This window comes from Solanum dulcamara, chromosome 10 (assembly GCF_947179165.1).
Source record: "Solanum dulcamara chromosome 10, daSolDulc1.2, whole genome shotgun sequence".
Lineage (NCBI taxonomy): Eukaryota > Viridiplantae > Streptophyta > Magnoliopsida > Solanales > Solanaceae > Solanum > Solanum dulcamara.
The window spans coordinates 16563221-16569138 of NC_077246.1; positions in this window are offsets into that span (position 1 = coordinate 16563221).

Consider the following 5918-nt stretch of genomic DNA (forward strand, 5'->3'; position numbering starts at 1 on the left):
TGCGCGGGATAGTTAAAAACAAGGGGTATGAAAGTAATGGGGTACCCAATAATAAATAGTTTCCTTTTTGGGGTGTAACAATAATTATCCTTAAAATAATTGGAGAATCAATTATTAAAAAAATTACAAAGAAAATAAATAAATAAAAGAAGACAATAATGAGACAAATTGGCAATGGCTTCTTTTAATTAATGATCAAAATTCAAAGTTCACTATCCTTGTAACTGTGTCATTTATATATAAGAGAAGCAAATTCTGTAAGTAATAATGTCTTGATAATGATAAACTTTCAAATTCAGTAATCTAATTTGGTGAGGATATTGATTTGAATAAATATAAATTTTAAAATAAAATAAAAAATGATAAATATTTGTGTTTTAGTTGCTACAAAGGACATTAAAAGACGTGTTCTTTGTTGTAATATATTTCTGAATACAAATTTTACTGTAAAATAAAATAAAAAGCCAAAATGTTGGATAAATACAATTTTTAAAATATAAAAATTTAAATCTTAGGATAATTACACAGAAGGAAAAAAAAAAGCAAATTTTTTGGAGCTTTCAACAACGATTAAAATATATTTTAAATTCAATCCAATAATAATAATATATTATTATTATTATTATTTGGTTTTTTCATAAATAATCAAGGTCTAATTATCATTTTTGGACCATCAACTATTAATCATCATAAAGTTTGCACAATTACATCATGGATGCATTATAATAATACGCAGACCAATTGAATTGAACCCTTGCAAAAAATATTTTTCAAATAATTCAAAACAACTTCTATAAAAAAAGGTGTAGGTGATTAACATAAAAGATTAACTTTTCCATTAGTGGAGAAATGAGAGTCAGAGACGTGAGTCTGGTTAATTTAATTTTTTTTTGTCTTTTTATTTTTCTTTTTAAGGAGAAAACTAAAATAATAATGCAAAGATAGCAAATCGGATATTATTTCTTTCTTTTTTAAAAAAAGAAAAATGTGTATAGTTTTGAAACAAAATTTGAATGATTAATATAAGAATTTAGTGTTCTTTAATTTAGTGTTCTTTGTATTACAATAGATATATAATTGAAAGAAATAAGACTGCAAAGCCCTCTTATGCACGAATATTTGTCATTTTTTACAATTCTTCAAAATGTGTTATTTTTTTCAATATATTTATTGTGATCAATAAAATCAAAACGAAGAAAATCAAAAATGAAAAATATTTCTTGAATTCAGACTTGAATATGGTAGGAAAAATTATATACTAATCTTTAATATGATCGTCAATCATCTGCATATAAATACTTAAATATTAAACTAAAACGAATTAATAAATGAAGAAAATAAGTATGCAGACAAATAAAGCCAATGATCAATAATAAAAAAGAGAAGGAAATTCAACATTATATATCATTGTAATTTATAGGAGTAAATATAAGAGAGGTTAAAGAAGTTAACTTCATTTCAATTTCATTTAAATTCAATTTCAGACATCATTTCAATTTGTTAAAGAATATCAATTTGTTACTCTTCCTTATCCGTAAACCTTTTAAATATTGGGCATATTTTTTTAAAATCTATATATTTGAATTGAGAGAAATATAATAAATCAAGAAGATCAATTCAAATTTTGTAATTAACAATAACTGAATAAAGAGGGTCAATTTGTTACTCTTATCCTTGTCCTTTTTATTTTACCCTTACCTACATTTTTTCCCTCTTTTTTCCGTTTATCTTATATTCTTTGTTTTATTCTCTTTTGTTCGTTGGTTAAAAAAGCTATTTTTTAGCAAAGGTTAATAAGAATTTCGATATATAAGTAAATTGCAAGTAAATATAGGTCGGATTTGGATAACATTCAATTTATATTATATATAAAGATATTATTATTATCTTTCATTTATATTTAAATCAAATGTATTCAAATATATTTTATTAAATTTGAAAAGATAAGTTTATGAAATAGTAAGAGTTCATTTAGAAGTCTATAAGACTATAATCTAGTTTTAATTAAGTAATAAAAAATCTTCTTCTAAAAGTTTAATATTTTTAAATTCAAATACTTTTAATTTTTCAATTTAAAACTTTTATTACAATATTTACTCACTTTGTCCTAAAATTGCCAAATGACTTTTCAATAGTTTGCCACTTGGCTTAACCACATTGCAAACTCTCTCCTTTATTATATATGTAGATGTGTTGGTATCATTTAAGAATGAGTTGATTGTACATGAACAAATGCAGAAAATCTTAATGATACCATATCAATATATGGTCGGGCCCTTCCCCGAACCCTGCGCATATCGGGAGCTTAAGTGCACCGAGCTGCCCTTTATTGTTATGGTATCATTAATGAATGAGTAGTATTGTGAATGAATGAAGGAATGAAGAAAATCTTAATGCTACTACAATATTGTGATGATATCATACATGATATGAGGAATGTTATTGATTATATGAAACAATTCTTAATGATAACATTCTAGTATATGATGGTGTCATGGAGGTATTGCTGAAAGATTGAAGTACACATCAATAATACCATAGCAATATATATTGTGGTGGTATCATTACGAATTGAAGCAAATTCCAATGATACCATGTTAATATATAAACATATTGTGATGCTATTATCGAAGTCTCACTAAAGTATTGAAGCATATATCAATGATACCATAAAATTTTAGGGATATACTGTAATAGTATCATTACAGACTGAAGCAAGTGAAAAAAAATAGAAATAAAAAAATGAAAAGAAAATTAAATGCAATGAGAAAAATAAAAAATAAAATATAGAGTGAACAAAAATATGAAATTAAATGGTGGTGAAAAATAAAAATATAAGACTTGAGGAAAGAATGAATGAAAAAGAAAGAAAAATTATAAAGAATAAAAAATAATCAGAAAAAAGTGAAGGAGAAAAGAAAAATAACATAAAATAAAAAAATAAAAAAATAAAGAGAATACAATAAAAAATGGAAAAATAAAAGGGACCAATAAGTGAGAAAAAGGAGGAAAAAGGAGAAGAATAAAAACAAGAAAAAAAAAGAAATAGAAATATAATGAATAAAAAATGAGAAAAAGGAAAAATAAAAAGAAGAAAAGAAGTATATAAAATAAAATTGAGTATAGATTATGGTGTAAAAAGAAAATAAAAATAAAAATAATTTGAAAAATAATAAATGAACAAAAATGCATAAAAATAAAAAAAGAAACGAGAAAAAAATAAACGAATAAGGAAATAAATGAGAAATAAGAAAAAAAAAGAAAAAAAAAGTATATAAAATAAATATTGAGTATAAATCAGAATATGGTGTAAAAAACTAAAGAGCAAAATAATTTGAAAAAAATTAAATGAACAAAGAAATATAAAAAGAAAGAAAGAAGAAGTAGAGAACTAAAAAGCAAACGAATTAAAAAGGAGCTAAATAACTAAAGTAAAGGGCATCCACTTGTAAATATTTTCCTTTTTGGGATAAGTATTCTTTTTCCGTTTTAAAAACCATTTGGCATTGTTTGAACCAAAAAACCGTTTTTTTTTAATTCATTAAATATGAGTCTATTCACTGAAAAGATAAATATGCTCTATTTGTTAGACTTTAAATCTATTCACAAAAAGATAAATATCCTCTATTTGTTAGACTTCAAAGGTGTATATGTGACACCTTTTAAACAAAAAAGATATCAACCCTACATTCTAAATTTGAGAGATACGTTTTCCTTTTAAAAGACTATGAGCATCACTTTAGCACGTCAAGTATTTGAACGTAGAGACAAACAATAGATAGTCGTAAGATGTGAAATAAAGTAAAATAATAAAAACACAAGAAAAGTTGCTCAAATGGTACAAACAATAGATAGTCGATAGAAGTGAAATAATAAAAACGCAAAAGGCGTTGCTCAGATGATACGCACCCTCCACCTCCGATTAGAATTATGGGTTTCAGTCACCGAAGCAAAACTGATGAAAGCTTTCAGAAGGGGTGAAACCATTTATTTATTTATTTTTTAAAAAATAGTAGGTCCCACCTCATAAACAACTTTTTTTTGAGAAAAAAGTAAAATAATAAAAAGATCTATTATCAACCAAGTAATATCAACCAAGTAAAATGGTTGTCCACTTAAAATGGTGGATAGTCCATTTACTTTTTAAGTGGGTAAAATGTCCATTAATATTTTCCTCCACTTGTAAATATGGCTATAAATATAGCCTTAAACTTCAATGTAAAAACACACAAACACATAAAAGAAAGAATTACTATTACTCTCTCTATATTACTACTCTCTCTATTAATACTTTCTATATACATATTCTCTTGTTCTTCTTCCTTTATAAAATTGTCAAGTTAGTTAATTCATAACACGTTATCAGCACGAAGCTCTAATTTTTCAGAAAATTAACTTCTATATCAGGTATATCTACTAAAGAAATTTAATTTTTAAGTTATCTTTGTTACTTTCAAATTAATTTTCATCATGTCAAACTTGTCAAAATTGGAATTTGTGGCACTTGATATTTCTGGTAAAAATTATTTGTCATGGGTACTTGATGCTGAAATTCACCTTACCGCTAAGGGTCTTGGTGATGCTATAATTGAAGGAAATACAGCATCAAGTCAGGATAAAGCAAAGGCTATGATTTTCCTTCGTCATCATCTAGATGAAAGCCTAAAAATGGAATACTTGACAGTGAAAGATCCACTTGAATTGTGGAAAGACTTAAAAGGGAGGTATGACCACCTCAGGGCAACGGTATTGCCAAGGGCTCGTTATGAGTGGATGCACTTACGGTTTCAAGATTTTAAAACCGTAATTGAGTATAATTCTGCTGTATTTAGAATAACTTCCCAATTAAAATTATGTGGGGAAAATATAAATGATGAGGACATGTTAGAAAAGACACTAACTACTTTTCATGCCTCTAATGTAATATTACAGCAGCAATACCGTGAAAAGGGTTTTAAAAAATACTCTGAATTGATATCATGCCTTCTGGTGGCTGAACAACATAATGCCCTTTTAATGAAAAATCATGAAGCCCGTCCCACTGGAACTGCTCCGTTACCGGAGGCAAATATGGTAAAAGCACATGGCCAGTCTGAAAGAAGACATAATAAATATCAAGGTCATAATAATGTGCGTGGGCGTGGCAATGGCAGAGGACGATATAATAATCGTCGTGGTGGTGGTCAACATAAAAGGGAGAACAATATCAGTTCTCAAAATGGCCCTTCAAAAAGTAACTGTCATCGTTGTGGCATGAAAGGCCACTGGAAAAATGAATGTCGGACGCCTGAGCATTTTGTAAGACTTTATCAAAATTCTTTTAAAAGAAAGGCAAATAGAGGTGGTGCCTATTCTTCTAATGCTCGGATAGAGTCACACTTGGCGTTCGAAAATAATGTTGAGGCAAGGCCTTTGAATAATGATAATATTGAAGCAAATATGGCCTTAAGTGATGATGATTTTAATGACCTCAATGATATTACTCATTTGGAGGTTGAAGATTTTTTTAAGGATCTTAATTGATGTTTAATTTCATGTTTTTCAATATGTTATCATGTACTTTGAATTATTGTGTTTTTACGTTTATGTATTTGAAGAAAAAAAATAATAATCAAGGTTATATTTTTATGATAATTGTATATTATTTATTACATTGTGCTATTTTACAATGTTGTAATTAATTACTATTAGTGTGCTATTATTTAATCTTAATATCATATTGTTACTAAAAATAATATTCGCTTTATTTAATGTCATTATACTAACTGTTTATTCTTGTTAATATTTTAGACATTAATAATGTATAATGATTGTATTATTTTTGTCAATAAACAAATTATCTATACATGATGAATAATATTATATTAATGTTTTATAATATTTTATATTTGTTTTTAATACTTGTGTATAATATTTAT